General features: G+C 45.4%; 1 protein-coding gene across 8 annotated transcripts in view; it reads right to left on the bottom strand.

Annotated features, from left to right (window-relative positions):
• Window positions 1–12,982, bottom strand: part of Dab1 (DAB adaptor protein 1) — a 1,075,378-nt gene extending 1,062,396 nt beyond the window's left edge. For 3 of the 8 annotated variants that reach the window (XM_060366053.1, XM_060366052.1, XM_060366051.1), the window contains exon 1: window positions 12,520–12,978. The gene's annotated coding sequence lies outside the window, so the exon portion shown is untranslated. Of the gene's footprint in view, window positions 1–12,519 lie in introns of all 8 variants that reach the window. The other 5 variants (XM_060366061.1, XM_060366058.1, XM_060366060.1 and 2 more) reach the window with 5 other exon arrangements.
• Window positions 12,983–13,781: the final 799 nt, after the last annotated feature.

Genomic DNA, 13,781 nt, shown 5'->3' with positions numbered 1-13,781 from the left:
CAAAACGGCCAACTTTCTTTCCCCTGTATTTCCTTGGAGCACCTCAAATGTACTATTTCATTGACCCTTTGAAAAATAACCCTGAGATGTTTAACTTGCCAGTGGCTGTACAATGACATGGCAACAAGGTCATGTGGTCACTTTAAAGCCTGTGTCCCTCACCAGTACTCTTTCACATTGCATAACTGCTATATCCTCGCCATTATGCTAGCTGCCAGGATACAAGGATCAAGATAAACTCAATAATTCAGATAGTCAGACAGAGCAAAGTTCATGGCAAGTGTAGAGACTAAAATGATTGCTGGGGGCTTTGGGCATCTGTGGAAGGGGGCATAGAAGACTTCTCAGAGGAAATGATGCCTCAGTATGGAAGGGGAGGTAAAACTTTGTCAAATGACAAACGATGGCAGGGACAGCATTTCTACTGTGCTAGGGTGCAGAGGGCATCATGTGCAGAGACGTGGAGGACAGGGGAGTATGGTTGTGGGCAACGGTCTCCGCAGTGCTGAAGAAAGAGAGCCAGGCAGCAGGCAAGAAAAACACTGAAGAGGAATGAGACAGAAAATAGGGTATGAATGGGGGACAGCTCTTTCAGGTCAAGCGGTTTGGAGTTCATCTTGAAGGCTAAAGTGGCTTCTGGAGTTTTTTGAGCATGTGTGTGATGCTATGCCCCCCCGCCCCTCTCCCCCATAGAGATACTCTGCTCTCTATGGGGGTGCATAGCAAGGTCACAGCATTTCCAGCCTGCCACCCCAAAGAAAAGGGGGTGATTTATCTTTCCAGTAAAACCAGGGACAGAGACAGCAAATGTGTTCCTTACGACAGCAGATACACTCACTCTAGGCTCATGCAGCACCAGCCTGCCCTATTTTTGTGCTCTTTTAAATTATTATGCAAAGCACCCATGACAATGGAGTATTCAGGGACTTTAGCTGACGTGTTTTCGTGAGGCTTGAAAGAATGGAGTCAAAGCAGATGTACCTCAGTACATAGAGTAACTCTCGGGTCAGTGTGGATAAAGAACTCCTCCCTGTCCTTGGAAATGCTGTTGTGTTCATCCCAGCAGTTTCAGGGTATGGTAAGTATCTACCCTCAACTCCAAGTGGGGCTCCCAAGCCTCTCTAGAATGCAGTAGGTTACACAACATCTCAGCTCAGGGATGCCACCTGCATCCATGGACCCAACTGAAATGACAGAACAGCTCCCCTCCTGGTCTCTCTTGATGTTCCAGCCACAGAGGATTCTTTCTGTGCTGCTTCACTAAAGGCCACCTGTGTATGCTGTGAGGGACAAGAACTGTCGCCATCAGCTTATATCAATGTAGAAAATGCCAGAAGCCTGATAATGTACAGCCTAAATCTTCTGATCAGCTTTATGAGAAATAAGACACATGGTTTCATCTTTGTCTGAATTAGGTTCACCTCTTACTTGATTTTTAATTTGAAGAGAGAAAGAATACACGTGTTTATGCATCGTCCCTGGAATCCTCCCTCCCCTTTCAAAATTAAATTGCTTTTCTACTTTGCAGAGAGGGGGAACAATTGTAATCAGCCACTTGGCTAAAGCAAACTCAATTCCAGAGTCAGTCTGGGGTAAGGGAATGTTTGCTTTCCTATTAATCAGGCAATAGGAGCCTGTGGGGTGCAGAGACTTCAGGCTGGAAATGATGTAATCTGTTGATTACCAAGGGACCCATCTTCATAAAAGCAGGCAGATCCACAAGCCCTCAGACTCACTTGTGTCATTCTCAGGGGGCTGATTTCCCTCTTGACTCTCATTGAGTTGTCCCAACACACCTGTTTGCAAGGCATGGCGCCTCTACACCTGAACCTCTTAAAGCTGAAAATGGAAGTTAAGTAAGAACTAAGGACAACCAATCTCAAGCAGAACCATAAAGGACCAGACCGGACCTGAAAAATCAACCAAGAATCCCGAAGGTTCCCCTAGCCATGTATCATTAGTCAGTTCAAATTTCTTCCTTGCATTTTTTTTTTCACTTTTAGAACAAGAAGTCAAAGACTGGAAACCAAGCTGTTCTGGCTGCAGAGCTCCTTCAGACTCCACACAGCAGGGGGTGGGTGCAAAGGAAGTGGGCGATGTCTGCTTTGCACACAAGCGCTGGCAAGCTTACAAGCAAGCTGAGAGGACACCAGAATAACAAGAGTCAGAGGGACTGCTTGGTGTGTCTACAATACCCATTCTTCCCATCTTCTAAAAATGGAACCTCAAGTCTGGCACAAATCCACTCAAAATAAAAACAATAATCCTTGGTCTTCCTTCTGCTACGAAAGAGGACGTAAAACTAAACTGTAGGTGCAACTCCTGATCATGTACTTAAAATAAATGGGATTTTCCCTTCTGCTTCCTTTCCTGCCTTCCCTCCATCCAGCCAGAAAGAGTACGTGATGATGTCGCATCATGAGTCATGAAGGCAACATGGCATCCTAGGGATGAAGAAGCATGTTGGTAAGAAGAGAAAGCTATATGACTTCCTGGCTCCATAGCCTCCCTATGGGCTCAGATCCATACGAGACTGTGAAATGCATTTCTATCACTATAAAGATGCCTTTAAAACACTTAGTGGCACATGCCTGTAATCCCAACACCCAGGGAGGCAGAGGCAGTAGGATCTCTGTGAGTTCAACGTCAGCCTGCTCTACAAAGTGAGTCCAGGACAGCCAAGGCTACATAAAAAATCCTGTCTTGGGGGGGGGCACCTTGTTGGGGCCTTGGTTACAAACAATTGGACCAAGGTTCTAAATAATTAAGATGGTAGGTCCCCATACTGAGGAGTCTCACTCTAACAGAGTATAATTGCAAAGAAAGAAATAACAGCACAGCAAAAGTTATGTTTCTGCTGAAAAGTAATGATCGTCACACCAGGGAATGTCACTCAGAGCAAACCTAGTGGGTAGGAACTCATCACTTACAAATATTTCAAGTGGGTATAATTCCTGACTATATTAATCCACAGTCATGGCAAAGATGTATAGAAACGCAAGAGCATTGAACATGAAAGTAGAGCAGCTGACAAAGCCAAGACACAAAAGTCCAATCTGACAGTGAAGGGGAAAATGCAGAAATATAAATAATAGATATGAGAAGTTCAATCCACACATAAAAATACGACTTTAAAGTCTGTGTGGTCACATGTCTGGGACTACTCTTCCTTAGAGGCAAACAATCTTGTGTTTCTAAATAGCCCATAAGTATATCAAGCATAGAGCTCAGTGTAATGATGGATGTTCACAACGATATTTCTGAATCATTCTATTTCGGAAAGCATGGAAATAATTCATTTATAAGCATTTTCAGAACATTAGTCATCTTGAAACTTCGCTTCTTTGAAGTATCTCAATCCCTGTGACACTGGCACACAAATTATTCCACACAGATCATTGTTAGATGAAATATATTTGGGTAGCCCATATGTGGTCAGTGTTTATCGTCATGTGTTTTCTATCTCCACTTTTTCACTTCTTGCCCAGAGGTAAAGACCTGGAGATGAATTACACGCTCTGGTTGTGGGTCTGGTCATCGCTGCTGTCAGGGAATCCCTCCTCTGGTTTAGATGCAAACAAAGAGATCATTATAACTTGGATCACACCTCTCTGTGAGGAAAGATATAGGTGATGTAGATAAATGGAAAGAAAAATCACCAGCCGCCATATAAAAGGCGCCCTGATGAAATGAGACACACCACCTGAAGGAACACTGGGCGAAGAGAACGAATTAGTGAATCCAAATCTAATAACGAATGTGTAAAGATGTTCCTGCCCATCAAACGCCTAGAAAATGCAAAGCAAGGTAGCGACGCAACACCAGCCCCTTACGTGTGAGGTTCAAGAAAAGGAGAATGATCACACATGCTGCCAGCAAGTGGGGGGAAGGTTACTTTGCACTTGTGAAGGGAAATGTGAATTAACGCATTCCTTGCAAAGTAACATGGCACCATCTACTACACTTTAAAAGAGACCTTCTGGGCTGGAGAGGTGGGTCAGGTGTCAAAGGGTGGGCTCACAACCATAAATATAAAAGAGACCTTCTGCTGAGAGAAATTACGTTTGGGGATCTGCGCAGACAAGTCACAGCATCAATAGAAATAGTAAATGCACAAGGCTGTATATTAAAGCATCATTTATAAAAATTTGTGAACAAAATTAAATTCTTGTCAGTAAGAAAATGGTTGAAATATCTATGGCATATTCATTCTATTAGAATTATACAGTCATTGATAACAGCAGTGTGTCTATACCAACTGTAGCCTTCGGGGAAGGCTGCATTGTGTGTGTATGTATGCTTGTGTCACTAAGTTAATTTGTAAGCAATCAAAAGGCTTTGAGAAAATATGTATCCAAGATAAAATTATGATATAAGGTTAAATATACAAATAAATGTTATTTATTTGTGCATGCATGTACATGTACATATAAATACATAAAAGTCACAAAATGATGCTTAACCCAAAGAACTGAAATTCAAGTGAATTTTACTAACACCTTATTTTTCTATACTTCAGTTTTACAACTAATTTCTATCACGTATATGTTATAAAATGATAAAGAAACAAGACAGCCCATATCAGTGGTGATCAGCATTGGTGTGCCCCTCTCAAGGGGGTTCTGCAGGCCACATCTAGCTAACCTTAGATGCAAGAGACCAGGGCATGTGGAAGGGGTGGGAAAATAAAATGTTCTGGGCAGGAAAAACTGCATCAGTAAAAGTGATGGAAGAGAAAGAAATCAGGATGTTAACCAAGGTATTCCAGCTTAAAAATACAGGAAAAAGTTCAATGACTGAATCGAATAGCTGAAGTTCTGTTTCTGTAATAGATCCAACAGCTAGGAAATAGAAATGGCCCCTGTAACGCATTTACAAAATGATCTTTACTTAACATTGACAAATGAAAACAGTTTGGCTGTTAGCCAGCTCCACAAATGGACAGATATTTTGAGAGCTTAGGACTCTGTCCATAGTGACGTCGTGTTTTTCACTCAGATGTAAACTTCAGTCTGGTAACATTTTCATTTGAAATCCTCCTCCTGTCACTTTCCGGCTTGCATGTAAATATTTGCTTAGAGAGAAAAAAAAAGTCACCGAAAGATCTAAGCTCAAGTTAAAAAAAAAAAATCATAATAAAGGGTCATTTTGAAACATGAAGCTGCCGCATTGTGCATGTTAACTAAGCAAGAAGTCTCAAGACCTGTGGCTCAGAGCTCAATTCAGGAAAAAAAAAAAAAATTATTAAAGGCCTCTAAACACAAATGAATTCTTTATTTAGTACTCACACTTGTTTAACTGCCTGCCCCCTCTGAGACAGGAACCACATGTGCTTTGCCAGGTGAGCTAAAAGTTTATCTGATGTCACCAGGTCACCTGCCCATTGCTATGTACTGTTGCACCGTCACACATAAGAAAGATCCTGAGTATCACTGACAATACCGCTTCCTTGTGCAACCCAAAAAGTGACCCACTATGGCCCTCAGTAGCTATGCCAACCTGAGAAATGCTCTTCTCTCTGCCACAAGGTATCTTTCACTCTCTAACCCAGACTTCAAAATCACAAAGGACCCAATTTACCTATTCCCATCACTCTATTAGAACACTCGGCAGGTGACATTATTATTATATTTCTAAGGAATTGGAAAAGATAAACAAAACATCAGGCAGCACTTCCTATCCCTGACAGCTCAATAGGAAGAAAAGACAGAAGGAAAAACTCAGGTCAGTAAAATGCAACACTGTATCTTTTTAGACAGTGGTCCCGCTGAGCATTGAGATAATAGGAAAAAAAAAAAAATGTTCCTGCTTTCATGCTTTGCTGGATGTTAAAAGCAGCAACAAAGACCAGTGGGAAAAGCCTAGAAAAAGAAACTAAGAACAGATGTTAACACCATACCTAAAGGGTCCCACTCCCACTCCCAATCCCACTTTCAGTAGACATGGACTCCCAGCCTTCTAGAGCTACATAAAGACTCGGGTTCCTAATAGGAAAATATGACTGTTTTGAGTATGATGGAATGACATGAAAAGTGTCCATAGGCAAAAGATAAAACACACTCTGTAGAGTCACCTGTTGTGAAAGCATCAACAGTAACACTGATGGTGATGATGATGATGATGACGAAAATGATGATGGTGATGAAACTGGTGGTGGTGATGTTTACGGTGATGATAATGATGGTGGAGGCAGTTCCAAGTGCTATGAAACTGTAGGATCTCACATAGCTCCCAGAATCTTCTACAGCTGAACAGTGGGGAGCACCAGCAACTTGGGTTTAAATCCCGGCTCCACTTGTTGGCATCTCATGTTCCTACCATAAGGAATATGAAGGTGAACCAGGGTAACACACGTGAAGCCTAGAGAGCAGAACCTTGCACATAATAAATGTTCTCCTGCTCTTAAACGGAACCCTTGGGCAGAAGGCTCTGCAAGGCTGCGCTCTATGCACCACGTGGTTAGGATGAGCAATTCAGAGGCAACGTACCTCAGTGGGAAGAGTAGTCTCCTCGGTCGAGAGGGCTTGAGACCAGATTCAGGATCTTCCATCCACCAGCTGCATGATCTAGCACGAGGTGCTCAGTGTCCCTGACACTTGGCTGCTTTTCTGTTCATTAAAATCTCAGCAAAGATTTCATCATTGCCAGGTTGACACTGTTTCACGGATGTTAAAGTGAAAATCTTAACACTGTTCGTAGGATTAATACAAGGAGGGAGTGAGAGAATGGAGGATGCAAGCTCAGCCAAGTGCCTGACTTACAGGAAGCTGGCAATGAGCAGAACTACAATGCATTGCCCTACTCAGAAGGCAGATGCTGTCAGATCCAGGCTCGAATATCCTTCAGCACATACCGCCTCACTGAAAAATTATCCCAATTCATAGTTTTCAACCATCCCATAGGACCCGAAGTCATATCTACAGCTGTTCACCAAAGTCTCAAGCCACATGGCTCTAATTCAAAGAAGACCTCAACGAGGTTAAGTCAGACTAGAAAACAGAAGGATCTCTTAGTGAAATTGTCCAAGAAAATGTTGACCCTTCTAATATTCTTGTCTCCAGACACAAGTGTCAGGAAAGTCTACTCCTTCCCGTGGGAATCTCTATAGCCATCCATCATGCACACCACTGAGTCACTGCACTCAGGTGAAAGCAGAAGCTTTCAGGACCAGTTCTTGCATGCAAGGATGCAATGACCCATGGGCTCAAATACCTGGACTCAATACACTCCTGTCTCTGGGGACTTGACTAATGCATGTTTACTTGCCATACTTACATTTTTTCCCCCGTAGAAAGAAATTGTCACCTGTTTTAACTACTTCTCTATAGCTGTGAAGAGATACAATGGCTAAGGCAACTTATAAAAGGAAGAGTTTAGTGGGGGTTCATAGGTTCAGAGAGCAAGTCCACGACTGTCATATCATAGAAAATAACAGCAGGCAGGCAGGCAGGCATGGCATGGCATGGCATTGGTGCAGTAGTTAAAAACTTACATCCTGATCCATAAGCACTAGGCAAAGAAAGCTAACTGGGAATGGCACAGGCTTTTGAAACCTCAAAGCCCACACCCAGTGACACACAAGGCCACACCTCCTAATCCTTCCCAAATAGTTCTACCAACTAGAGACCAAATATTCAATATATGAGTTTATGGAGGCCATTCTCATCAATACCACCACAATAACTCACTAGAAAGGTACTTGAAGGCACGGGTTTAGGGATGCCATAAACTTTCATGCTTTGAACAGATACTGGATACATGAAACTAAATCAAAATTCTTCTATCCATTGCCCTCAGATCTATAGGGAGCAAAATAGAAAGAATATAGACAAGAAAATGAAGGCTGAGTTTCCACTCAGACTCTACTATCCTTTCTCATTCTGACTTGGCCACTTGATAGAGCCTCGTGAAGCTTAGAATCCCTCTTCTGTAAGAGTGAGGGTTGGGATGTGCATGCATGGTGCACTTAGTGAGACTATTTAATGTAACTTTTAAGATAAACTTGGTTCATATTGTTGTCCCGGTGTTTAAAACTGTTCCAGTGGCTTGTAGTATTTATGTCTTCCATAGTTGCTAGGCACTGCCCACATGTGTCTTCCGCCTCGAGGAGCGTGTGTGCCTGTATTCCCTGATCCACAGATATAATCTAGTTAGGAAAATATGGCAGAAAGTCCAAGCAGCAGCGCAAATGTTTAGTAGCACATTCACAACTTAGAGGATAGGTCATTTGAACAGGGAAGGGAGGGGTTGTCAAATGCATCTTAAAAAACAGTAGTTTGAAGTTTGACTGTTTCAAATAGAGAAAGAGAAAATAAGAACTGGGTTTGGGGGCTCACACCCATAAACCCAGTCCTCAGGAGACAGAAGTAGGAGAAATGCTGTGAGTTTAAGGCCAGCTTGGGTCATGTAGTGCGTTCTAGAATAGCAAGAAGGCTATGGAGTAATACTCTTTCTAAAAAAAAAGAAGGAGAAACAGAGAAAATAAGAAACAATGGGATAATGTCAAAGGCACTGTCCATCTGTTAGACTCTCTTAATCGAAGTGGTCATTAGCTGTAATCATATGTCTGTGCTAATTGATATGTTATCCCCTGGGAAGAATAAGGAAAATGAACTGTCCCTTTCTCTGAAAGAGTGTACAGTCTATTGGAAGATATAGAGCCTGGAAACTCCTGACGCCTGCTTCAAAAGATGTGTGCAACAAGAACAGAGGGAACAGGAACTTCACACAAGAAAGGGGTCTTTGTGTAATGTGTCTTGTAAGTTAGCTCTTGAGGGGTGAGTTCAGTTCACTAGGCTAAAGAACAACAATGTGGTTTTCAAATGGGTAAAGTAGCAAAGGCGCCAGATACATGTGGAATGCAAATGAATGCATATGCAGAAATGCATGGATACATGTGTGGCTGTGTATGTATGTGAGGGATGCAATACAACTGTGCCCGTGTGTACCTCTGTGCACATACAAGTCTCTGTGTTGGTATGCCTAGAGGGAGGGAATGAGGGTGTGGTGCTGTGTAGATGTGATTTGGCACACAGGTCTAAACAGGCTTTGTTTATGCATGTGAAGGTTTGTGACACTCTGCTTTTGTGTGTGTGTGTGTTTACATATTTGTAAGCATACATGTGCATGTACGAATAATATACTACACATATATCCGTAAGCAAGATTATGTATATATACAAGAGTATGATGTTCTAAGCATAGCTTAGGTGCACATATGTGGAATTAAGGCAGTGTGTGCATATATGTGTGACTGCATGTGTGAGCGTGTAAGCATGTATGTCAGGATGTGTGTACTTACCAAAACATTACTCTATGCATGCTTATGTGTGACTCTATGGGACCATGTGTTCACAGGTATGAGGATGTGCAGCACTAGAGGCAAGCGTGTGAGGGTGTATGTGTTGAAATCCAGGCACAGAGCACTGGAAGGGAGGAAGGGAGGAGGCCAGACAGTGAAAGGGCCTTGATGTCTGTGGTCAGGAATTGGAATAATATGCTCAAGGCAGTAGGGTGCCCTTTATGGGTTTGAGCTGGGAAGAAATGTGATCAAAGGCATGTTTTAGAAAGATCATACCAGCTGCAGATGGGCCTGTTCCAGAGGGCAGAAGATGAGCTGGGGAGCTCAAATGATACCTGCATGGGGACTGGGAGGCTGAAGAGGAGAAATGCCTGACTCACTTCCCATTACCTCACCATTCCTTGCCTTATTTCCCCAAGGTTAAAAGCACGCTCTCCACTTTGTGTGGCAACACTACCTTGCTAACACACCGGCTCTGGCCCCCACTGCACCAACAGGAAAGGCAAGGATGAAAGGACGGGAGATGGAGTCAAAGGCTTTCTGTGACGAGACACTTACTTACTAACTGTCTGACCATATCAAAACTGTGTTCCGAGCAGCAAGCCTCTCTGGAGCAACTCTTATGCAGTCACTTTTTTTTTTTTTCTAAGTCAGACTACAGGACAGGACCTGCTTCATATGAGCACTGTTCTCTTCCTCTTGGTGCTAATGGTACTGTTTTCTGTCCCTGTCCCTGAATCTCTTTCTCCTCATCTCTTCTCTCTTCTCTGTCTCTCTTTCCTCTTTCCTACTCTCTGGCTATATCTGAAATCTTGAGCTTTTTTTTTTTTCTGCCTCTTCATTTCTCACCAATGCCATCCCACCACCACCTCTTTTCATCTTTCTTTTCCTCCCATATCTCTTCCTACTATAAAAGAAAAAAAAAGTCAGTTTTAGAAAAAGAGCAAGGTCTTGGCTAGCACCAGCAGCTACAACAAATATAGTCACCGAAAAGCAACTGGCTGAGTCCAACTTCCGGGGGTGAGGCAGTAGGAAATCTTGACAAACAGCAAGCATTGAAGGGTAGCCGCTCGTTTTGAAGAAAATAAGGGTAGCCTATGGCTGGCAGTTGGCCCTGGACACCAGTTGCCCCCAGACACGCTTTCAGCTGGGCTGGATTCCTATTTGCTGAGTAGCGCCAGCCCCAGCCAGCCCCAGCCAGCCCCAGCTATCCCCCTTCCTCTGCACTGGGAAGGAGGTGGCCCTACTGTCACATTGTACTGCCCAGCTACTCCTCCCACCCAGCACAGCAAGGGGAAAAAAAAAAAGCCATAAAATTCAGAAGCAGCTACAGTCAGCACTGCAGGCATTGCAGAGACCACTGGGTCCAACGGGGATCAAACCTCCGATAGAGATCAGAGCCAGGACACGGAGAGCCAAAGGGATCCATTACTCAAAACCTCAGACATAGGACCTGTTGCAAAATCGTGTCTGTCCGAGGGAAGACCTCAGGTTTTTGCCTTCTGAATAGGATTCTCCTACCTCACATACAGGTGTCTAAACAGAGAGAAGCAGCTTAAGCCCCGCACAGGAAGGGGTTAAAAAGCACACACGTTTGGAATCCACTGCATGCACCCCGCGAAGGAGATTGTGATCAAGGAACTGTGTAGAAGAGGAGCCTGCAGCAGCGGAGGGCTCTAAGCTCTGAAAACCTTTTTAATATGGCTGTATTGTAATACTGCAGTGCCAAGCCCCACCAAAAAAAGAAAGAAAGAAAAAAAAAAAAGGAAGACTCGCTATGCAGCAGAACTTCCCAGCCCTGGAAACAGATTGTCTCCCTTTTGCACCCATTTAATAGCGGCTTTATTTAGCACAATCGGGGGAGACGTGTGTTCTGCTAGGCAGGGTACAGAAAGCTCCGTCGGCAAGGGGCGATTTTTTTTTTTCCCTGCATGAAACTAAGCTGCAACCCTCTAAACTCAGCCTCCCAAAGCGCAGCAAAGCCACCACTAGCCACTACTACAGAAGGAGCCGAGATTTAGGAGGGAGCCCCTTGGAGATGGGGGAGGGGGCAGGAAGGGGAGGTCAGGCAAGCAAGGGGATAGACACACCTTTCCTCCAAGCCATTAGATACACCATGCTGCCTGCAAAGTCCACCCAGACTGTGCTATCAAGGGTTAATTTTCTCAGAAAAAAAAAAAAAAAAAAACCTGAAACACACACACACACACACACACACACTCCTACTTTGTCGACCCCCACCGCCTCAGTCACCATCGTACATTTAAATCTTCTTAATCTTAAATTCCAGAACCCCCGCCCACCTCCCGTCAGTCCTCTCTTTTGGGATCAGCCCCTGCACCTGGGCTCGATTCCCGCCTCATCACCGGTGGAAGCCCAGAGAGCCTGACATAATTATTTTCCTACAAGGTTATGCCTAATTGGCCACTAACCTAATTGATTAATCATCTCATTTTTCAAAGCAGCATCTAAGAGTCAAGCCAGCGAGGAGAAGGGAAAACATGTATGCAATGGTCCAAGGGGTAAAAAATACAGACCTAGGGAAAGACTCCAGGCCATCTGAACCGAAATGGCCATGTAGGAAAAGAAAACGCGACACAGAACTGGGAAATGCGCACGACCATGGGAGGACCAAGCCAGGAGCCCACAAGGCTGCCAGGGTCCAGCAGGCTCCAACACGGATGAAGTTGTTTCCCCCGGGGAACGAAGGGTTAAAACGACTGCCCTTCAACCCAGTCTCATCAGTGCTGGAGGGGAACAGAATCCACTTGTTCCCTTCTCAGGCAAATCCCCCTGAGGGTCTTGAGGGTCTTCCTGGCTCTCTGGTCACAACTTGCACCTCTGTGCGCGGCCCTTGCCTGCGCCTCTGCGCGCTACCCAAAACTTTGCGCTCACCGCGGCCGTCGCCTGGCCGCTCTGCGCGGCGAAACGCGCCACCAAGTCCGAGAGCTGCAGGCAGCCCTTCCCGCAGCCACCGTAGCTCTGCTCTGGGCTTCAGACTTTTCTTTCCTCCGCCTCCAGTCCCCACGCAGGGACTCCCTCGTAGCTGCGGGAACGCGCCTCCCGGCCCGCAGTGGGCATCGCGGCGCTGCAGACCACCACCCTGCGGGGTCCCTACAGCGTCCACCCGACGGCTGGACGCCTGAGGCCACCCTTGCCCAGGCGCACCCACCCCAGCCTCCCACACCGCGGCCGCGGAGCGCAACACCTTCTCCTACCTTCCAGCCGCTGAAGACCACACTCTCTTCTCAGCCCTCTCGACTCCACATCCTCTGGCTGCGGAACAGGGCGGCCGGACTCTGCTTTTGTTCCCTGGGGCGGGGAGGTCCGTGAAGGGCCAGGGAGCGGGAAATGCCACGGAGCTGGGTGTCTGGGAGAAGGGAGGCTCACTCACGCCAGCTCTGCTGGCAGCAGAAGTGGCGGCAGCGGCGGCGGCAGCAGCGGTGGTGGCAGCAGCAACAGCGGTAGAGATAGTGCCGGCTCTCTGCAGGCCACATCTTTCATACCTTATACATCACTACCGCATTCACCCGAATAGGAGAGCCCCTCAGCATTTCGCCACCTAACTCAGGATGCCGGCACCCTCAACAGGGGCTTAGCTGGATCTGGCCACAGTGTGCGCTCTGTTAAGAAACGGAACCTCAGCACCCACTCGCCACTCCCTCTTAGACAACCCCAGCATCGCCTATAACCATCACTGCTCTCCGGGCTCTCTTAGGGAGTCTGTCTGCTCCCCAGAAGATCTGGCTTTAGGACAAGCAACAGTGTTTTATTATGGAAACTCACTCCCAACTGCCTGTTTGGGTCTTCCCAGGGAGTGTCTTACTGCCGCAGAAGCGCCCTCCTGATTGCACAAGGTTCCTGTATGCCTTGTCACGCAGGAGCAGCCTTCTGGGCACTGGGAGAGGCAACCGCAGGGTCTTCTTGCAGCTGTGTGACCTTAGCAAACTGCCAAAGGATTGAGTCCCTGTTGTTTCATCTATAAAATGGGACTCAGGTGAGCCTTCCTGTAAGGTGGTGGTGAAAATAAAATGAGATAAGCACAAAGCGGAGCTCCTTAAACAAAAACTTAGTTTCTCCCTTCTTCCAATGCAAGCCTGCCCTTCCTCAAAAAAAAAAAAAAAAAAATGCCAGCAACAATTCACTCGGGAAATGTTTGCTGTGAGCTTACCTCTGTTTTATGCCAACCTCTATTTTACAGAGGTAGAGTAGAGTAGAGTAGGTAGAGTAGAGCTTGGCTTGGTTTTTCCTCTGCAGTGACGGCCCAGAATATAAGTAAATCAGAAAGAATTATTGGGTAGTAATAATCACCAAAATTAAAATAGATGGTGGCATGCGATATGAAATGACTGGGGGTGCTATTTAGTTTTGTCAACTTGACACAAACCTGAGTCATCGTGGAGGAGAGACTTAGTTGAGCAGTTGTCTCCATCCTATTGGCCTGTGGGCATGTCTGCAGAGCATACTATTGATCGATGGT

Source organism: Meriones unguiculatus, chromosome 12 (assembly GCF_030254825.1).
Source record: "Meriones unguiculatus strain TT.TT164.6M chromosome 12, Bangor_MerUng_6.1, whole genome shotgun sequence".
Classification (NCBI taxonomy): domain Eukaryota; kingdom Metazoa; phylum Chordata; class Mammalia; order Rodentia; family Muridae; genus Meriones; species Meriones unguiculatus.
The sequence above is the reverse complement of the archived record's forward strand: the minus strand, read 5'-3'. Positions and strand labels throughout refer to the sequence as shown.